The sequence below is a fragment of the Myotis brandtii genome, unplaced genomic scaffold (assembly GCF_000412655.1).
Source record: "Myotis brandtii unplaced genomic scaffold, ASM41265v1 scaffold165, whole genome shotgun sequence".
Classification (NCBI taxonomy): Eukaryota; Metazoa; Chordata; class Mammalia; order Chiroptera; family Vespertilionidae; genus Myotis; species Myotis brandtii.
In genome coordinates, this window is record NW_005356042.1 from 12,917,718 (window position 1) to 12,940,992 (window position 23,275).

Genomic DNA, 23,275 nt, shown 5'->3' on the forward strand with positions numbered 1-23,275 from the left:
GCAGCTCAGGGCACAATTTAAAACGTATACGTCGCTTATTGCTGGAATTTTCCATTTAATACTCTCGGACCACTGACCGCGGATAACTATCAGGGAGAGTGAAACTGCAGGTGAAAAGGAGCTTACATAGTTCAAACTAAAATGTAAATAAGATAAAAAACGGCTTTCCTTTCGAGTAAGTGTATGTGTGTGTGTGTATATATATGTATCCTTACAATGTTTGGCGCGAAAATACCCTTTCTTTCATAATGTTGATCCTCGATAGGGGCATGTTGTTACATATTGTTGGGGGGTTTTGTTGTTTCCAATGTCGTTATTTAAAAAAAATAACTCTTAGGCAAGCCTAATTTGGTGTCCTCATATTTTATTTTCTTTTGAAAAAGTTTATTGAGTCCTGAAGTCCATAATTCTGCGAAACACTAAATAAACTAATTGTAACTTATTTACTAGTGATTGAATAATGAAGCAACAAAAGTTTGCAACATGAGCACTGTGCCCTTCACAGAATACTATCAATATTCCAACCACAGAATTCAGCCTCTAGGGCGGCTGTTGCAGTGTCAAACCCAAATGAAACTCAGTCACCTCTTCCAGGAAGTCTTCCTGGATTGCCCCAGGTTAGGTAAGGCATCATGCTCCAGACTCCCACAGTACCCTGAGGGAAACAAGGATTAAAGAATCCAGCACAGAGTCTTTGCTTCGTGGTATGTTTCTCTATTACCAAATCATGAGCTTCCATGCACACCTCTATATTTCCTCACAGGTTTGCCTTACCCCCAGTGAAAATTCAAATTATTTTTTTAATAATATGCATCTCTGTAGCTTTTGAGAAAGTTAAGGCTAGTTAAATATATTTTTAAAAATCTGATTCAATATATAAGCTATGAAATGCTGAGAAACCCACAATCTCACTCATGTTCATCCTTTCTATCTTTTAGCAACAAGGTGGATTTAAAAGGAAGAAACAAAAAGTTGTTTCATTTATCTCCTAAGTACTAACTATTGATCCCTTATGTTTTCTAAGTGCTCTCCTTATAGCAATTTGGGGGCCCTAATGATTAGTGCTTTAATAAGGATTAAGCACAGCAAAAAACTTAACTTGTCCACCCTCCATTAGTGATTAGTCTGAGAGTTTTAAAGGTTTTTATGTGAACTGTTAAAACTTTTTGCTCAACATATTTTTAAAGTTGAGAAGAATATTGGGACAAACTGCCAGGCAAACCCAGTCCCCTTGCTCTCCGTTATCAATTAAATAGAGATATATGCTCTTTCAGCAAATAATGTACAACTCAATCCCTCAAGGAAACAAATCCCAGGTGCGTGAGTGACAAAGAGAGAAATGCTCCCCCTCTTTAAGTGAGAAACCACAGGCGCACAAGTCAGGCCTGACCAAGTTCGAATCCCATTTCTGCTGATGGTGAACTATGTGATGCTGGATAATTAACCAATCTCCCAAGATGCGGTGAAATGGATTATATACATCCAGCAAGAGTGCAGTGACCGTTAAATTAGATAATGAGTATGAAGCATCTAGTACTGACCTGGATGAGGAGGTGATCAGTAATCACAGTTAATATTGATAATAATATTCATAACAACACCATAATTATATCTCTAACCCCACAAAGCTGTGTTGAATATTGGGTAGGTTGGTGGGAAGAGATCAACCAAAGAACTTGTATGTATATATGCATAACCCATGGGGACGGGCTAGAAGGAGTCAATGGGGGAAAGGGGGACATATGTAATACTTTCAACAATAAAGATTTAATTAAAAAAATAAAAAAGAATAACATATGGAAATGTTTAGTATAAATACGTAATCCATAAATGTGTCTGTCCTAGCCCACATATGTGTTTTTTTCTGATTATACACAATCCTATCTCCCAAATTAAGGTTATGATAACATCACAAAGACAATGTTTCAGGGAAGATACAGATTGAAGGGATCAAGCCATCCTCTTACATTGACTTAATCAGCCAAAATACAACCACTAAGGGGAAGAGAGGCAGCCTGCAGGGAGGGGCAAGATGGTGCAGTGCAGGTTCCCTTGCTTTCCAGAGTTGTGTGTGTCTGTGTGTGTGTGTGTGTGTGTGTGTGTGTATATGTGTGTGTGAGTTGGTAAAGAAGGGTATCTGTGTCTTCACTAAGTAAGGTCTCAGCAGATTCCAGCACTTCCTATACCAGTGGCTTCCAGACTGTCTTTACAACACCACCCAGAGGACACAGAAGCAGCCCATGTGCTTTCTGTCACCTGGAATATTGTCAGACATCAGGTACTTTTGTGATGATTCAAACTAGGGACCCTCCAGACCAGTGGTTCTCAACCTTCCTAATGCTGCGACCCTTTAATACAGTTCCTCATGTTGTGATGACCCCCAACCATAAAATTATTTTCGTTGTTGCTTTATAACTGTAATTTTGCTACTGTTATGAATCGTAATGTAAATATCTGATATGCAGAATGTATTTTCATTGTTACAAATTGAACATAATTAAAGCATAGTGATTAATTACAAAAACAATATGTAATTATATATGTGTTTTCCGATGGTCTTAGGCGACCCCTGTGAAAGGGTCATTCAACCCCCAAAGGGGTCGTGACCCACAGGTTGAGAACCGCTGCTCCAGACGATCTGCATCAAGGGAAAGAAACAGGTTCTATGCCCAGCATCCTCTGACCCACCCCCCTCCCTCAACCTTCTGGAATCCATTCCTAGGTCTCTATAATCAGGTTTCAGAAAAGAAACACAGAGCCATAAGTAGGCAGGCTTCATTTGGAAATCAGCCACCTAAACTCTGATTGGGCAAACTGCCCAAACCGTATCACATGTTGTGCATGAGAACTTTTGGTCCTGCATGTTAGCACTTTTTAGCCCCACAGCACTGCCCTATTTCTGCTCTGTTCACAGCACTGGAGATTAGGGTTAGGGTAGCAAGATTTACAATGGACTCAAGATGCACAATGCTTCCTCCCTCTAAGCATTGTGCAGGAGCTAAGATTCTCTCCCATGTCCACAAATCAATAGGAAAAGCAAGGATTTCATACTGGGGCTTTGAATCCTCATTACTTAGATGGGTCTTACTCTTAGTTTAAACAAAATTTGATTTGGACACAAGAAACAAACCAACTTACAACATACGCTAGGAAAAAATATGTATATTTACACACATATAGCTGTATATATGTACAAGTGTATATACATATGTGTGTATATATACACATGTATGTACACACACACACACACAAAGGAACAGTGACTGAACAGAGAAAAATAGTTTCCTAACTTAAGCAGGGTATTTGGCATTGGCAGGGCTCATCATTATGCTATTTACCTTTGAATGTATTTGACATATTCATAATCAAAAGTTGCTTTTTAAAGACAGGCCATATAGGAAAACATACAAACATGAAAAATAAAAAACATAAAATTAACCAAGCCAAAAGGGAACATATCAATAATTACAAAAACATTTCAATAGTGTACATACTCTAAATAAGAATATGCTTACACTGATTCAAAAAAAACAAAATCAAAATAGTTACTGTTAAACATATAACAATACATAATTCAGAAAGATTACAAAGAAAATGCAAAAAAATGCAGTGGCTTGCTGAGTATTTTTAAGCATATGAAAAATAATGGTCTTCAAAAATGGAAATGTTTTCTAGTTACAATTGCTGGTTTATGCAGGTTTTTAATTCATCATCAAAATCAGCATCAAAATTAAACTGTAGTCATGAGGAGAGTACCAGGCTGCATAGCCAATAATGAAATAAAGGGCATGGGTCCCTCTCGAAAGTCAATTGGCAAAGTCTATGGGTTTCAGTTAAACAGTCACCTACCTATGCATCTGACACCCCCTCCCCCCAAAAAAACACCAGCAACACTGTCTTATCCAATGCCAAGCAAAAAGAGATGAGTCCTGTTATTTCTGGTGAGGGTCGGGGAGAGCCAGGGTGGGCACCAGCAAACATTTCCAAGCAGATGTTTACAAACAGAAGGTAACGGATAAAAACCCCAACACAATGCCGCATTGTCTTCCGTGCTTCACAGATGAACCCATTGGAACTCCTGCAAAAAGCCGGCCTGGAAAACATCCAGGAATTAAAAGGTGCAAACAAGCTGCCTAATACCCTTGCGTAGACTGAATTCTTATGAAGAAAATAAAGTTTATTGTCTGGAAAGAGAGAAAGCATGAAGAAAGCACTAAAGCAATGGAGGTGAACAATTAGACAGATGTTCACTTAAGGAAATGAAGGGAACAGAAGAAGCCATCAGCGAGGAGTTTTACGAGAATCCTGACAAGGCAGCGCCACGTCAAGGGCACGGGTAAAGTGAAAGCCGGGGAAGACGTGGCTGTGCAACTTCGAGCTGACTGACCTTGTGGAACCGCCTGCAGGTGATGTGGCTCTGAGCAAAGGCAAATCACCATGCTCCTTGTCATAAGTTCTTAAGTTCTTCTCAAACTCAAGCTGCAGACTGCAATTCATGAAGACAGAGAACTACATTTCTTGTAAATAATGTGCCCCCCCAATAAAAGCAAAAAATAATAATTAAAATGCCCAAGTGCTGGCATATTGGTAAATGGGTTCTCTCTCTTTTTAGAGCTGCAATGAATAAAGCCCAGACACTTACAGAGATATTGGGTTGGGTTGCTATTCCTGCCCAACTGGCTCCAGTGGGAGGAGGAAGGACAGATTGATGACCATTTATTGAAAATCTCATAGTGTCACCACTGCTGAGTGATACATCCTCATGAGGGGATTCAGTGATCTGAGTCCTCTCTTCCCCGGGGCCCCTCAGAGGCTCCTGGGGGACTCTCCACCCAGGTGCAGCATCTGCTCACACACTTATTTATGGTCAGGCATTAGCCCTTGCCCTGGACTTCCCTGATTTTCTCTTAACCCTAATATTCTCATCTGGATGTGTTGCCTCTTGTGATATAATACATGGATCCTACAAAAGCAACCTCAGTCCTCTTGGCAAAAAGGCCATGGAAGTTTGAGTCAAGAGATGAAAGACAAAAGGATGGACAAAGGAATGGGTAGTTGGTGGGCTGACAGGCTATCAGCTGTGGGCAAACTACGGCCCTCGGGCCGGATCCGGCCCGTTTGAAATGAATAAAACTAAAAAAAAACAAAGACCGTACCCTTTTATGTAATGATGTTTACTTTGAATTTATATTAGTTCACACAAACACTCCATCCATGCTTTTGTTCCAGCCCTCCGGTCCAGTTTAAGAACCCATTGTGGCCCTCGAGTCAAAAAGTTTGCCCACCCCTGGGCTAGATGACTGGATAGGGTGCCACAGATATAGAGATGAAGGGAAAACAAGCATGATTTTAATTATACCTCATACAAAAATCATAATCTTACTATTTTACAAAAGAAGAAATAGAAATAAATTACCCAATCCAGTTTCTAAGACTGCTTTTCAGTTAAGTGATAGAATTTTTTTTTCATTTTTAAACAATAAGACAAACTAAAAGCTACTGTTATGATCCATCTCTTTTCTACACTGATATTCAACTCCTTTGTGATGTGGACACTCAACCACCAACCAATCCAGAAAGATCTATGTACTTTGCCTGGCACTGGGAGGATGCAGAAGAAATTTAAGACTCTGGTATTTTTAAGGGGAATATATAGTATAAGTACTGTGGTAGGCAGAGCAATTCCCTCTGCTCCAAAGATGTCCACATCCTAATCCCTGGAACCTGTGAATATGTTGGGTTACATGGCAACGGTTAATTACAATTCCAGATGAAATTGAGGCAATCTTACAATAGGAAAGTCATCAGGGTGGGCCCAATGTAATCAGAGGGTCCTTAAAATTAGAAGGACGCAGAAGAGAGAAAACTAGGCAGGTAGCACTTTGAGAAGGACTTGTCTAGCCACTGCTGACTGAAAACAGAGGAGGGGGCCATGACTCAAAGAATGTGAGCAACCTCGGGAAGCTGGAAAATTGGATTCTCCCCTGGAGCCTACAGAAAGGAATGCAGCCCTGCCAACTCCTTGGTTTCAGCCCTCTGAGACCTTCACTGACCTCCAGAACTGCAAGATAACAACTTTGTGCTGTTCTAAGCCACCAAGTTTGTGAAAATGTGGCATAGCAGAAATAGAAAAGGAATAGTTAATGGGAGACTTCATATTGCAAACCCGTATTTCTGGCACCTCTTAAAAAATGAGGAGAGGTGACACCCAGCCCACATGCTCATAGTTTGACAGGGGGACTGAGTGGCAGCTGTTCTTGATGTTGTCCCTCCAGTTTGCCACAGTCTCCACCGCTTTCTACTGTCTCCTTGATGCTATGAAACATTTGACTTGTGGTTGCTTGATCTAAGTTTTAAGAGATTAAAAACAAATAAACAAACAAATCACGACCTTATAAGCAGAGCTAATATTCACCAGATATGCAATTTAGAACTGGCATCTGCTCTGATTAGTCAGGACCCAAGCCACACATACCTGTTCAATATTTTGGGTGAGAAGCAGAAGCAGAATGCTTCTGGAAACAGTCCTGCTTCTTCAAACGTGTTTAAAACAGCCACATCTCAGAGGCTCACCTAATAGCTTATATGACACCCCCTGGGAGTATCAGGGCTACACTGTTGGCTAAATGGATGCAGTCAGGCATCTCGCAGCCTTTTACATTTCCACAACAGCTTGACAACACGTACTTGTTTCCTCAGAATTATTCTTGCTCTTTCCGAACTCCAGTGGCACAGAAATGCAAAGGAGTTTAAAGGAAAGGTGTATGGAGGTCACAATTTGGCCTCTCTGTATTATGCTCTGGGAGCACTTTTTGTTGGGAATGTGAAGCACTCTTCACTTCCCTTGATGCAGGGACCCTATTTTTTTTTTAACCTCAATGAGGATATTTCCATTGATTTTTAGAGAGAGTGAAAGAGAGAGGGAAAAACCGAGAGAAATATCGATGTGAGAGAAGCACATCGATTGGTTGCCTCCTTCAGGAGCCCTGACCACCAAGTTTGTGAAAATGTGGCATAGCAGAAATAGAAAAGGAATAGTTAATGGGAGACTTCGTATTGCAAACCCGTATTTCTGGCACCTCTTAAAAAATGAGGAGAGGTGACACCCAGCCCACATGCTCATAGTTTGACAGGGGGACTGAGTGGCAGCTGTTCTTGAGGTTGTCCCTCCAGTTTGCCACAGTCTCCACCGCTTTCTACTGTCTCCTTGATGCTATGAAACATTTGACTTGTGGTTGCTTGATCTAAGTTTTAAGAGATTAAAAACAAATAAACAAACAAATCACGACCTTATAAGCAGAGCTAATATTCACCAGATATGCAATTTAGAACTGGCATCTGCTCTGATTAGTCAGGACCCAAGCCACACATACCTGTTCAATATTTTGGGTGAGAAGCAGAAGCAGAATGCTTCTGGAAACAGTCCTGCTTCTTCAAACGTGTTTAAAACAGCCACATCTCAGAGGCTCACCTAATAGCTTATATGACACCCCCTGGGAGTATCAGGGCTACACTGTTGGCTAAATGGATGCAGTCAGGCATCTCGCAGCCTTTTACATTTCCACAACAGCTTGACAACACGTACTTGTTTCCTCAGAATTATTCTTGCTCTTTCCGAACTCCAGTGGCACAGAAATGCAAAGGAGTTTAAAGGAAAGGTGTATGGAGGTCACAATTTGACCTCTCTGTATTATGCTCTGGGAGCACTTTTTGTTGGGAATGTGAAGCACTCTTCACTTCCCTTGATGCAGGGGCCCTATTTTTTTTTTAACCTCAATGAGGATATTTCCATTGATTTTTAGAGAGAGTGAAAGAGAGAGGGAAAAACCGAGAGAAATATCGATGTGAGAGAAGCACATCGATTGGTTGCCTCCTTCAGGAGCCCTGACCAGGGCCTGGACCTGGGAAAGACTGCAGCCGAGGAACATGCCCTTGACCCAAATCGAACCCAGGACCCTTCGGTCCACAGGCCGACACTCTATCCACTGAACCAAACTGGCTAGGGTGATGCAGGGACCCTTTTAATGGTACCCTTGTCTCCAAAACTTAGATGGTGCTTACAAAGGCCTGAAGACCCCCTTCAGACCATTTAAAAACATAAAATGAATGCTTGTGAGTGGTGACCATCAGATCAACTACTGCCCAGTCTCCGGGGCTTCATGGGCGGAAATATCTCCACATGGAACCTAATAATTCAGTAGAAATTATCACTCCAAATGACAATTTTCTTTTTTGATAGTCCTAAAAAATGGAAAAAAGAATTTAAAAAAACCCTTAGGGTATTCATTGGCTTCAGTTCACAGTTCTGTTGATAAACCAAAATGGGCCTAGCTCCTAATTTGCAACCAATATGCAAGTTATTAAGAATGAGAGATCAGAGGCCATTCCAAATATTAGCAAGTCCTCATAAGTCATTTAACAGGGATGCGAAATCTTTTCAGTTATAGAAATGAGCTCATTTTCATACCAAATCTTCCATTCCAGCTATTTCTAATCCACACACCACTGACCACTGGCTGCAGAGGTTAGCAGGTACCTGCCTGCAAAAAAATGTGCTCTGAGAAACTGAATCACACACCCACTTTAAAGAGACGTGTATTTTGGCGAATAAGAAATTCCAAGAACTCGTGCAGTAAAACAATCGCTTTAACTTTGCTGGCACATATTTTTGCCAAAACATGTCCAATCTCAGAACACATTTTTCAAATAGCATCATTCTATAAATTATAAACCCACCACTTTCTATGTTAAAGGTTTGAAGTACGTAGTTCTGCTAATGATAATATTACTACTAGTACCGCTTTATTATTAGAATTAATAATGTTATGAACATTTCGTAGATGAGAAAATGAAAGCACAGGAACGTTAAAGCAGGATCACTCACTAAGAAGGGGCCACGGAGGACTCTGACTTGGCTTCCCTGACAAGGCTGTGCACTACAACATTTCTGGATCCAATCACAAGATTCTAATTCACAAATTAGGGGCTGAGGAGAACCATTCTTTTATTGAATGCCACAGGTAATCATTCTAAAGCAGCAGGATCTCCAGAAGCTCCTGGCATTTGCCTAAAAGAGCACGGTTAGCTGTATGGGAATAAGGTTGGCATTATTAAAGGAATGACCTTATAATCACTCAAAAAAAAGCCACAACTTTAAAAACATTCATTCAATAGCCACATGAAAAGGTGCTAAATATGATTAGCCATTCAGGAATTCCCAACTAAAACCACAATGAGGTACCACCTCAGATCTAATAAAATGACAACCATTAAAAAACAACAACAGACAATGCCAAGCGCTGGTGAGGATGGGGAGAAACTGGAACCTCAGACATGGCAGGTGGGAATGTAAATGGTGCAACTGCTTTGGAAACGACCTGGTAGTTTCTCAAATGGTCAAACATAGAGTTACACACATGAGCCAGCAACTGCACTCTTAGTTATTTACCCCAAAGAGGGAAAAACGCAGGTGTACAGAAAAATCTCTGTACAATTGTTCATAGCCCCACTATTTATACTAGCCAAAAAATGGCTGCAGTCTAAATGCCCATGAACTGAATGGGTAAATGCAATGTGGTATATCCATACACCAGACTCTTATTTGACAATAAAAAGAAATGCTGCAACATGAATAAACCTTGAAAACCTTGTGCTAAGTGAAAGAAGCCAGGAACAAAAGGTCACATATTGTGTGATTTCATTCATATGAAAAGTCCAGAACAGACAAATCATTTATAGAGAAAGTAGCTTAGTGGTACACAGGGCTAAGATGAGGTGGGGAAAGGGAGAGGTGCCAGCCAAGGGGACATGGGCTTCTTGGGTGGATAATGAAAATGTAAAATTGACTGTGGTGATGGTTGCACAACTCTGAACATACTAAAGCCACTGAATTACACGCCTGCAATGGGTGAGGTGTATGGTATGTAGATTCTACCACAACAAAGTGTTCTGAAAACTTGCACAAACATCTGCATTTTTAGAAGCAATTTATTTGGGGACAAGTCTCACAATGAGTGGAAACCTATCAGGTGACTATTGGGACTGTGATGAGGTTGTTGAATAAGAAAATCATGGTACTAGTAATATCCACAGAGCATATTGCCTAGCCACTAAAGATTCCGATAAGAAAGAAAATTTATTGACATGAGAAAATGTTTGTAATTTATTATTAAGGTCAATAAAAATCAGGCTATAAGAAAGACTACAGAGTACAATCTCATTTGGCTTAAAAGGAAAGTCTGCATAAGAAGACATATATATTTTATGGGTAATTATATAATATATTCAAGAGTAAAAAACTCACTTCCGTGATCCTGGCCAAAATATTAACGGGTTATTTCTGGGCAATGAGACTGAGCCCTGAAAAAAAAAAATCAATAAAGCTCAAACTTGGGATTCATTGTTTTCCGATCACTGGGCTTACAAGAATTATTTCTATACCGTATTCTTCACCCCAAGGCATTACTAAGTCATCCATGACACCTGCACACCAAGCACATTTTCAATCACTAGAAACAACTGCAAAGTTGGTTGGCTGACAGAAAATCCGTGAAGAATGAAGAAATGTCAGAAGTGCATACACCACTGAGCTCATGGCAGTCCCAGGCTAAACGGGGGCAAGACTGAAAGTGGCCTCAGAGCAGTGGGTGCAGTATCAGGACATCAGTGCAGGGTGATTGCATGTTCACGGACCACAATCTAGTCAGGGTGGAGAAGAAGTGAGGTAGCAATATAATGCCTTAGGAACGCCATCATATCCCCGTGTAAGCATTAACCAGTGACATCTGTTATATCCTCATCCCCAGCTGTTACGAACTGAATGGTCTCCCCCAAAATTCATATACTGAAGTCCTGACCCCCAGCATCCCAGAATGTGATTGTATTTACAGGTAGGATCCTTAAAGAAGTGATTAGTTGAAAAGAAGTCATATGGTGGGCCCTGTTCCAAACTGACAGGTGTCTTTCTAAGAAGTGGAAATTTAGACAGGAAGAGAGACCCCAGGGGTGTGCACATGCAGAGGAAAGACCATGTGAGGGGACAGTAGGCATCTGTGTGCAAGCCAAGAAGAGAGTCCTCAGAAGAAACCAAACATACAGACACCTTGATCTTGGACTTCTAGCCTCCAAAGTTGTGAAAAAATACATTTCCATTGTTTCAGATGCCAGTCTGCGGTATTTTGTTATAGCAGCTCTAGCAAACTAATACACCAGCCTCAGCCGGCAATGTGGCCCAGGTCCAGCCTTCCTCTTTTCTCCTCTGCTAGGGTATTTCCCACTCCTGGCTTCTCTGATTTCTGACTTCCTATTGTCCTATTAACCCATCGCCACACACACACACACACGCACACACACCCACACACACACACACACACACACCAGACACAAACCTTACTGTTGCTCTTATGTTTGGGTTATAGATACCCGACCCTCTTTCCTAATTCTCGAAATCTAGACATCAGTGATTCCCTGGGTTAATTCACCTCTTCACCTCCGTGACCCTCCTCCTGTCCCCTTCCTATGGCTAACAGCTTGTCCTCCCACCACCAGAGCTCTCCCTTAGGCTGACTCTCTGCCATCACCCTTTCCTGGATGTTAAGTGACATTACAGAGACTGCTCAGTTGTAGTAACCTTTTAGATTCCGGCTTCTCTCCTTACTCCTCCTAAGTATGGTCATAACACATGAGATCTCTTCTGGGCTTGTGCCTTGTCAGGATAAAATACAGCAACAGCATAAAAGCAAAGATGTTTCCACGTGATCTCTCGACCCTGGGGGTACAGCTTTGTCCTGCCGTGGAGCAATAATAAAAGTACTGTCTCAGAGTCTGAGTTAAACTAGACTTGAGCTGTGTGGGTTAGGGGATGAAAGCAGAAAATGTTTTTAGACGAAGTTTTATATTCCTCTAAAACCTGGACATGATTGTAAGAGAGTCTTATTCGTGTTCCTCCAGGTAAACTTTTTAAAATATTTTTTTAATTGACTTCAGAGAGGAAGGGAGAGGGGGAGAGAGAGAGAGAAACATCAATGATGAGAAAGAATCATTGATCGGCTGCCTCTTGCATGCCCCACACTGGGGATCAAGACCGCAACTCGGGCATGTGCCCTGACCAGGAATGGAAATGTGACCTCCTGATCATAGATCGATGCTCAACCACTGATCCACACTGGCCAGGCACAGACAGGCTTTAAGACTATTAAACAAAATGACTGATATTGTTTTATGGGGAATCCACTTTTAAGATATGTACAACATTTAAGGAGCATTAAGGAAAAGCGGAAATTGAATTCCTTCCAGAAAAGCTTTAGCTGGAGATAAGAAAAAAAAAAAGGCCATAGGTTAAAATTTTTTTCAAATATTAATCAGAAATCACCAGGGCAACTGTTGAGTAGCCTCATGAATTGCAGCATGAATTATTCTTCTCGACCTTTAATAAGGTAATAATGCCATTAATTTCAAAAGAAGATAAAAGTGAAACACATTTTCAGGCAATCTGGAGAATATAAGTTCATTTATTCATTAGATGAATATTTACTGAGTGTCTACTTGGGCTTGATACTGGGAAGAATATAAAGGTGCATAACCCCAGGCAGCATATGAAAGTGTAGGAGGTGGGAGGGGGTGTGGCAGAGATGATGTGATGATGTGGGGGAGGGGTGGGGGGAGGAGTGACATTATGACCTGTTGAGTGTGCCCTGCAAAAGATATGTGCAGGTGTGAGTAACCTGGGACTAACAGACTAGGTTCAGATACTCTGAAATGGACATGCAGATTTGGGAATCAGAATGATGCTTGAAGTTTTTGGGAATGGGTATAATCTCCAGGGGAAAGAGTATTAGCACAGAGAAAGAGTCAAAAACAGAACTATGGGGGGCATTAAATTTAAATGCTGGGAGAAGCAAATGAAGCCAGTGGTGTGCAGGGGGTGGGAGTGACTGAAATGCAAGTGATAAAAGATATGGCTTGATTGTAATGATAACTGTAAAACTCTGTGAAGATGCAAAATAAAACTATTAAATGGGTGAACTGTATGGTATGTGAATTTTATCTCAAGTTGTTGCCCCTGCCAAAAAAGGAAAAACAAAAAAGATGTGATGATAATCATTAGTAATTTATATTGCAAAATAAAATAAAACCACAATGAGATACCACTGCATAACCAAATAGAACTTTTAAAAGACTAACAATATCAAATCATTATTGAAAATATATCGGAATTGGACTCTGCCAAAAATGTAAAATGGTTCAGCCACTTTGGAGAAATGCTTGCCATTCTCTAAAATATTAAGCCTAGTGTAATTATTGACAAACTCATTCTACTCCAGGGTATTACCCTAAAGAACTGAAGACATATGTCCACACAAAGACATGTGTGAATATTCACATTCACATCCATTTACAATAACTGAAAGCTGGAAACAATCCAAATGTCTATTAACATTACTTAGACAAAATGTCATGTATTTACACAATGGAATACTACTCAGCAATGAAAAGAAGTGAGCAACTGACATATGCAACAACATGGGTGAATCACCAAATCAGTATGTTGAATGAGAAAAAAAAAACACAGATGTAGAATACAGACTATCTGATTTCATTTACATAAAATGCTAGAAAATGCAAATTAATGAATAGTGATAGAAAACAAGAGTAACGGTTTCCTAGGGCCAGCTATCTGAATTGCCACATGTTATGGACTGCAAAGGAAGAGCAAGAAATCTTTGTGGGGACAGAAGTGTTCTATTTCTTGACTGTAGTGGTGATTTATGGGCATGTGCATCTGAAAAAACTAATGGAATTGTATTTTTTTAAATGGATGAAGTTTAATCTACATAAACTACACCTGAACAAAGTTGATAAAACCATACCAAGCAAGCAAACAAAAGGCATGTTTCAAATGTTCTACCTCTTTCCGTTAAAAATTAGCAGTGACGTCCAAATAGCCCATTCTGCTTTCAGAATGAATGAAAATATTATTACTGGCCATCATTATGGAGTGTCTACCTATATCATAAACTGTGTAAGATACTTCCCATACATTATCCCATTTAATTCTAGCAACCCATAAAACAGAGTTGAAATTTCATCATATACAGCTAAGGGATATAATATCCAGAGAGGCCAGCTTGCTTGAGGTTGCACAGAAGCTCTGTGGCTCTGAGGTCAGCATTTTTTACACCCCTACTCACTGATTTTTTTCAATGCGCTGAGTGATGTGATAATCCTACTAATAGTAACAATGATCATAATAAACTTTTATGGGGTTAACTACATGCCAGACAATCTCCTGGATACTTTAGGTGCATTATACCAAGTATTTTCCACAACCAACTTATGAGGTGGAACTGTTACTGATCCCCTTTCCCACATGGGGAAACTTGAGCTCAGAGATTAAGTGACCTTCCAGAGCGCCCACAGCCAGGCAATGACAGAGCCTGTGTTCATCAGATCAGCTTCTTCAGAACTCTTTAGAAGTTTGCTTTTGGAAACTGAATTTGATGTGCTTTTATCCATGTTATTTATATATACATATATATTTTATTGATTTCAGAGAGAAAGGAAGAGGGAGAGAGAGAGATAGAAACATCAATGATGAGAGAGAATCATTGATTGGCTGCCTCCTGCATGCCCCCCCACTGGGGATCGAACCAGCAATCAAGGCATGTGCCCTACCTGGAATCAAACCGTGACTTCCTGGTTCATAGGTCAAAACTCAACCAATGAGCCATGCTTACCAGGCTTATCCATCTATCTATATAAAACCCTACTATGCAAATTGACTGAACGGCAGAATTACCGGCGGATTGACCGGTCACTATGACATGCACTGACCACCAGGGGGGCAGATGCTCAACGCAGGAGCTGCCCCTAGCCTGCAGGCCCGAATGGCAGTGGCGGTGGGGGTGGGACAGCAAGCAGGCAGTGCCAGGCCAGCCAAGGTGGGTGCGAGCGGAGGCCCCAGTCACCCCACTGGTCACCTCATAGATTGGCCCTGATTGCCAGCCAGGTCTAGGGACCCTACCTGTGCACGAATTCATGCATCAGGCCTCTAGTTTTTAAATAAGAAAAAAGTAAGGGGATGTATAGCTTTATCAATATTAAACATCAAATCAGTTGGGAAGCTGGGATGAGAATCCTTTTCACTCAATGAATGCTTTTTAAATGATATATGTATGTAAAGAGCAGGTAAGCACCCAGCACATGGTTACTCCTTTAAAGTGGGATCCTCTCCATGCAGCTTGCACCTATAGAAATTGAGTGGTAGTAGCCCGAGTTCTGCAACTCATGCGGTTCCTACTCATGGCAAAGTGAATAGGTGGCTCAGGTGCGTGGCATATTCTGTGCTAAGTTGAATAGAGCCTGCTAGAGACTGAGTCATCCAAGCAGAAACATAGAACAGGCTCATTTTGGTGACCCAATCTTCCTCACTGGAAATTACTTAAAAATAGATATTATAAGGTACATTTATATAATATATTTCCTTAAGCAAGTACCTTTCAATAAAACATTCAAAATTAATAAATATGAATTTTAGATAAATTAAGCAATGAGCACTATCATGTACCAGACCACAAAGAAAGGCCCATCACCCGAAGTCCTCTGAGCCCAGCATATGCATCCATCATCCTGTCAAAATGCTGCCACTCATTCCCAAGTACCAGCCCGTCTTCCTGCACCTGGCCCAGGAGGCTGTGCAGTCTGGTGAAACACACTAATCGCCTTCCCCCTCTGCCCTTAGGACTAAAGACGTGTCCATGGTGAAGAAGATCAATAATGGAGTGCTGGAAAATTTCTTGATAGTGGGAGATAAAAAGGTGAAATGACATGGGAGAAAGAGGCAGGCATGAGAGGGCACAAAAGAATAAGTGAGGAAGGTAAAAAAAGAAAATGAATGTACTAGATTTAAACTTCTCTGTTCAAACCAGCATTGGCAACTGTCAACATGGTCATCCTTGTCGCTGTCATCACCATCATCATTCATTGCAAAAGGGAAACTTTTCAAAGCCAAAATTAGTGCCATACCCATATTAAAGCAGCTTAATGACAAATAGTGTATAACAAACCACTCCTTCATCCATTACTGTGCCTACCAAAGAGAAATAGCCTTTTTGTTCCAAACTTTAGGAGCCAAAGCTCACATCACAACTAAAGAACCATTAAGCAGGCCTTTAGCTGAGCACATATCCATACACAGATATACTGACACACTGCCCAGGAAGCTCTGTCCCTATCTCCTGTCCCTTTAAAGATTTCCCTTTCAGCACCTGCACTAGACTTGCCATTATGAAAACTCAAGGGGGCTGCACCCAAAAGCATTAAGACCCTGCTCAGAGCCTTGCCTTATACAATGAGATGCATGGAATCTGAAAACAAGGGATATACATCATCAGGTCCCACCAAAAATGGTACCCGTTGACAGCTGGCCGTCAGTGATTGATTAAGAATTAATATGGAAATGGAAGGATGAGAAAAATGAGGGCCTGTGTGCCGACCGCTTAATGTGCCTAGAAGCAGGTATCCAGGGAAGTGGCTGTGGATTATGAATTAGCGTGCTCAGTCAGCACAACATCATTGGTGATGGGCAATGTGATGAAAGCTGAGGACACACACAGACAAGGAGATCTTCCCCACCGAGCGTGCTCCGGAGGGCACACGGAGGACACCCAGATGGCACACAGAGTCACGCAGCCATTCGAGAATCCTGGCATCCCACTGTTGTCACATGAGGCTCCAGTCGAACAGGAAACAGCCGAACAAGGTAACAGGGCAGTGGGAGTATAGCTTGGCCTACTGATGGCCATAATTTATGTCAAAGCAAACACGAATACTGGGCATGCTGAGAAGTTTTTCACATGCGCCAAAACATCCTTCTTACCATCTGCAATCCCTGCTCCAAGGTGAACTTATAGCTCTGAGAAGATGCTTCAGTGTCATGAAGTGAGCTGAGATTCTGGAGCAGAGAGGGGCTCACTGGCTCAATGCAAGAAGGAATATGTGGCTCCACTGCGGCTCTGACCCTCTGTGTTGGTGACAGAAAGGCAATGGATCAAGGACAACCTGGTGACTTGTTTTTAGATACCAATTCAAATCTCCAAGTTTAGGAAGTGATGGTGCTATCCCTTAGGCTCAAATGCAATCAATATCTATAATATTCAATAACAAAATTTTTAAAAAGCAAAAACCTTGGATGCTGGAAAGCAGATGGACAGCAAGAGAGTGACTTTACAGATGAAAGAAAGCTGAGCCTTAAACTAACAATGGGAACAGCCCAGCGTGAACCACTTCACCTCACAGAACCGCCAAAGGCTCAGAAGCTCAGAAGGCGCAGAAGTGAGACCTGGTACTTGAGGGTGTGGAGGTGAAGGTGGCTCTTTTGAAACTTGTTTACAAAGTGTGTACATCCTCTGAACTGCCCCACCCCTTCAGCCCAGCCAGGGCTTCTTCATCCCCTAACCTCAGAAAAATAACAAGTTTATTCTCTGAAGAGAAAGAATATAAACAGTTGAGAAAAATAGCACTACACTAAAAACAGTTTAAGGAAATGCTTGCCTACTGAATGGTGAGACTCGGTCCTCTTCCTTCACTTGGCTCCCAGAACCCCAGCAGTCGGAGCCAGACCCTCCCGAAGGAGAGTATTAGCAAGTCCTCCTCTGGTAAGTTTGACCAGCTTAATTGGGAGGATCTAAAAATTTGAACACACTGATGTCCCCCTAGGAAACAACCCAGCCACATCACCCTCCAGTGGAGTCCACGGTTAAATTGGTCGTGGCTGTGTGCTAAGAGTTGACGAGAGCTTTTTCCAGTCCTCCTCTTAAGGACAAATAAACTTCCACAGACCAGAATATTGAGGAAAGAGGGTGACCAAAACAAACAGAAGTAGTTTTGAAGAGATAGGAGCTATACAGAGACAACAAAAGTTAAAGCAATTCTCAATACTATCTGAGAGATAAGAGAGTCAATTCCATCCACTAAACAAGAATAAAATGCTGTTAAACAGGAAACAAAATAAAGCCAAAAAAGTAAAAAGAAAAAAAAAGGTTCAGAAATTTACAACATACCTGTAGAAAGAAAGAAAAAAAATCAGTGGGAAAGTTAGAAAAAAATCTCCCAGAAAGTAGCACCAAAGACAATGATAAAATGTAGAAAAATAATTATGAAACAGTCTGGCAGTTTCAAGATCTGAATAACAAAGTTCTCTAAAAAGAAAACAGCAAAAAAGAAACAGGAGAAACTAACTAATCAATGAAACATTTAAAGAAAAGTTCATAGAACTGAAAGGCAGGTGTTTCAAGAATAAAAGGTCTCACTGACTGCCGGGTACAAGAGATAAAAACACTCATATCACAGCATGCCATCACAAAGAAACGCCCTTTTCCGGGCTTTTATTTCTTACTAGAGGCCCAGTGCACAGATTTGTGCACCGATGGGGTCCCTCGGTGTGGCCTGCAGGGATCCGGGGAGGAGCCACTCCTGTTCATCCCACCCCTGCTCATGCTGGTCAGCTGAGTGGTGCTCCCACTGTGGGAGTGCACTGACCACCAGGGGGCAGCTCCTGCATTGAGCGTCTGCCCCCCTGGTGGTCAGTGCACGTCATAGCAACCGGTCAACTGGTCGATCGGGCAGCTGGTCGTAATGGTCGCTTAGGCTTTTATATAGAGAGATTGGAGAGTAGCAAGTGGTAAAAAAAATATGCCTCCTGTAATAATTCCAAGAGAGAACCATAGAGAAATGAAAATATCAGAGATAAAATGGCTTTTATTTCCCAAGAGTAACACTGAAAGCTATAAAGCCCAAGAGTAATGACTTAAAGCCCTGAAGAAAAATTGATTTCAAGTCTGTAATTCTATACCTAGCTAAACAATCAATAGAATGAGAATGGGAACTAAAATATTTTGAACTATGCTGGGTTCCAAAAATATATATGTACATGCCATCCTCCTTTTCCCAAAAGCTTCTAGAGGATATGCTCCTAAAAAACAATAAGCAAATGAAAACAGGAGAAGAAGTGAAACAAGAGCTCAAACTCAGGACAGAGTTAATGGACTTTCTGGGTTATATATTGTGAGAGTAACTCTAAGTAGAACACCAGTAGATCATTCTTGTGCATCAGGCATAGAATAGAGGGCAGCCATCTCAAATTGTGGAAGGTCCAAGGACCCTGGGAGAGATTTTTTGAAACATGAAAGTAATAGATAACTTGTTATGATCTCCACATTTTGAAAAGAGATTTATACAATCAGCTGAGAGTCTAAGGTTGAATTAGAAACAGATAAATAAAAAACTAAGCAAGCAAGAATATAAGACAAGTACTACCTCCAGGAATAAATAAAGATGGTGCAGGAAAGAAAAAGTAATCTTACTGTGTCACATGCCTTAGTTGTGAATATATTTACATATTCATAACAATGTAAAAACTAAGTTGTCTCCTTAAAAAATCATGATAGGCCCAACCAACCAGCATAGCTCAGTGATTGAGCATCAACCTATGAACCAGGAGGTCACAGTCCTATTCCCGGTCAGGGTATATGAGGGAGGCAGCCAATCAATCATTCTCTTTCCTCATTGATATTTCTATTGCTCTCTCCCTCTCTCTTTCTCTCTGAAATCAATAACAAATATATTTTAAAAAATAAAATAAAATAAAGTCATGATAGAACTCTAGTGAAAGGATAGAAAGCGACTAAGGGAAGATGCTCATCTAGGTACAGGAGTAACAGTGAAGAAAAGCTACATTTTATTTTTTCTTAGTGGAAAGCTTACATATACCATCAAAAGCTAGAAAATTAAAAAGTTGCAATTTAAGTGTGATTGTTTAAAATGATGTATATAAAGTCCAAATGAATACATAGGAAGAGTAATAGATGAAGAAACAGAATTGCTGTTGAGGAATGCTTTAATTTTTCATAAAAAATTTAATAGAAAAACCTACGATTCTAAATTATGTGCATGTATAATTTTAACAAAAAGAACAAGAACATGAGACAGAAAATAATGAAGAAAATAGCAAGAAAAACAAATAGCAGAACAAACACCCCCTCATCCACAAAAAGAAAGAGAGAAAAAAAAGAGACAAAGGGAAGGAATGAAAAGAGAAAGAAAAACGTGAGAAATTTAAATATGCACACAATCATATAGTAGGCTGAAATTATGACTTCTGAATTCCTAACCATTTATGTTATCTAAAATAAATTCACGGTAGATCATGGCATTATTGTCCTATATCAAACTCTAAGTAAATGGGCATTAAAAAGAAATAATTCTTGCCCTGGCCGATATGGCTCCATTGGCTAGAGCACCATCCCTTGTATCAAAAGGTTGTGGTTTTTGATCAGGGCACATACCTAGATTGTGGGTTTGATCCCAAGTCTGGGCACATATGGAAGGCAGCCAATCCTCAATCAATTTAATTATTTTCTTCATCTTGTTCTGATATGACCTGATGATTTGTTTTGGAAGGATTTTCCATTTTCCTGGTGGGTGGTTTTAGTTCTTTGGAAATTTCTCCCATATGGGGGAGCATTTCGTTTAGTTAGCTATTTAAAAACAATGTGGCTTTTATCTCTGTGGAAACTGGGTCATTTAAATTAATTCTTGGATTTATAATACATATAATTAGTTCCAAACAATATACAACTCTATGCTCTATTTGGGAATATCTTGATTACAAAAATGTGAAAATAATTGACCAGAATGATGGCAAGAAAAACTGCCTAAAAAGTCCCCCATTTCTGATATGCTTGGCCATTAGGCTATGAATTGTGTAACACCTAACCGAAAGTGCTTGCTGTATTTTTTAATGGCTCACCCATAGCTCAGAGTAAAGTCTGAACAATTTGTTGTTCGCTGTTGTTATATTCTGTTCCAAGGTTCATAATTTGAAAATCGACTTTGGGGACTTTTTGCTCGGTCTATTAAAATGATTCATGTTGCATTCAACATAAATTGTGCATTCACAGAGGAGGGTGAGAGCCCGTATTCACAGCATAATAACTAAAGTGAATTTTGTACGAGCCGCAGTTTGTGGCAGCGATGTGGTATCATTTGTCTTAATTTCTCTTTGGCATTACATTAGGCGAGTGCATTTACATTTCCAGGTATGGCTAACCACTTTAAAAACTTTGTTTTTACAGCGTGAGTAAAGGGGGAATCAAATCTGCATGTTTATGTGATGCAACATCAAATAATGCCATTTTACTGTCTGGAGTACGTTGGGATTTACATTCCATTTACTTGACTTCACAAAAGGAACTCAGGCTAATATGCAAAGTGCATGAAATATTTACCATCAGTGGATCATGGGAGGCTTCTAAAAGAGAAGGAAGAGGGGAAGAGATAATACTCTTCTGCTAATGCTGTTTTTTTCCAGGATTTTTCTTTGAACAGTACAGTAACTAATTTCTTAAGTGGATTAGCCCTTTAAAGTTCAAATGCATCTGAAATAAGACCAAACTCCAAATGACTTAAGCCAAAACTTTAGGTTATACTTGCAGAAGTCACCATATGAAACTTCAATGCAACTATATGTACCCAATATCTATATCTACATACACACACACATACGCAAACATATATGCCTCCTGCTCATAAAATATTTATTCTGGAGAATTGAAATAGAGTGCTCCCACACTTCCATTAATGTCATTTAAGATGCATACATGTTTGTGTATATGTTCATATATCTTTATCAGAAAAATTCTGTAAATATGATGCACTGAATTCATTATTTCAGTTTGATGGAAAAAAGTAAAAAGAATACATCTTAATTTATTTCTATCAAAGTATTTTTTGACAGTCAACATTAAGTGTCAGATCAGAAAAGATTATATTCACTAAATTCCATGATTATAATGCTTAATGATAAGTGTTGATTTTTATTTAAACATGAAAAAAATAAAATTGTAACACCTATACAAAATATGGTAGTTCTTCCATGATGCTCAGATAGAATATCTCAGGGAAGAATCTTTGTTGAAAAGATTGTTTCTACCGTTTGCACAAAGCTTTGGAGCAAACAACATGGTTTATGGCCAGTTAAGAACATAGGCAATGGAGACAGGTCTCGGGTCACACTAAGACCCCACTCTTAACGAGCTGTGTTCTCTGAGCAAAGATCTTCGACAGTAAAACGGGGAGAATACTATTTCCCAGGTAACCCATGAGAACAATGTGCATGAAGCTCTGACTGCACAGAGCAAAAGGAGCGCTAGTGATCCTCATCAATCACCGTGATCGCTGTTATTATTGAAATCATAATGAAGGGGATAATTTGGGCAATTGTGGAATCATTACATCCAATAATAAAGACATAGAGGAAAAGCAACAGTTCATTTGCAACCACGTAACAATCAGTGGATCAGCCCATTTAATTGAACTAAGTAGCTACTTGGGCTGGATGAATGAATGTGCTTTTACTTGAGTGTAAGGAATAAGCATTTGGGCTTATAGAGTGGACTCAAAAGCCCTCATGAACTCTCAGCGTTTCTCTCCTATCCATTCATTCAGCCCCTACGCATCACAGGCTACTCTGCTTAAGACTCTGAAACCACAGACAGGAAAACACCTGTCCAGGCACTCATGGTGCATCAGGATGTTTCTTCAACTTGAACTCCCCCAAAGAATCACCTGGTGGGGGGGGGGGGTTAGAAATGCAGAGTCAAAGATTCTTAAATAGTAAGGCCTCACTGTGACCTGCGGAATCTGTCTCTTTAATGAAGGGCTCTGGCTCTTTGGGAAAAGAGATAGTAAACAACATTCATGGTGGAAAATAGACAGAAGCCGGGGTGGAGGTGGACACAAAGCAAGATAAGGACTCAGGAGATGCAAACCTAAGTCGGTCTGGGGGGCCTCATGGAAGGCTTCTCAAAGGAGGAGAGTCTGAGCTGCGCCTGGACAGGAAAGTGAAAGTCAGACTCCCGCACACTGCTGAGTGGCATCCCAAACTGTGTCCTCCTCTGCCCGACAGAGTGCTTGAGGACAGACCTTGGAGTCAGACCACCTGCTCCTAATTCCAGCTGCACCCTCTCTCACTGTTGGCAAAGTATGTAACCTCTCCACGCCTTAGTTTCTGTGTCTGTAAAAAAGGGATAACTATAGCAGACACCTCAAAGGTTGCGAAGGATTAAATAGAGCAACGTATAAAGAAGCATTGGAAACAATGCTAGCACCCACTAGGCTCTTCATGAAATACCATTAGTATGGACAAACCAAACTCCATGGAAAGAGGGCCATTTAAAGATGAGTATGTCGGAATAACAAAACTCCACCCCATTTCCAT

The 23,275-nt window shown here is 40.5% G+C and overlaps 1 protein-coding gene across 1 annotated transcript in view; it reads right to left on the minus strand.

Annotated features, from left to right (window-relative positions):
• WWOX (WW domain containing oxidoreductase) overlaps positions 1–23,275 on the minus strand; it is a 935,251-nt gene that overhangs the window by 714,865 nt on the left and 197,111 nt on the right. The gene's annotated exons all lie outside the window — the stretch shown is intronic.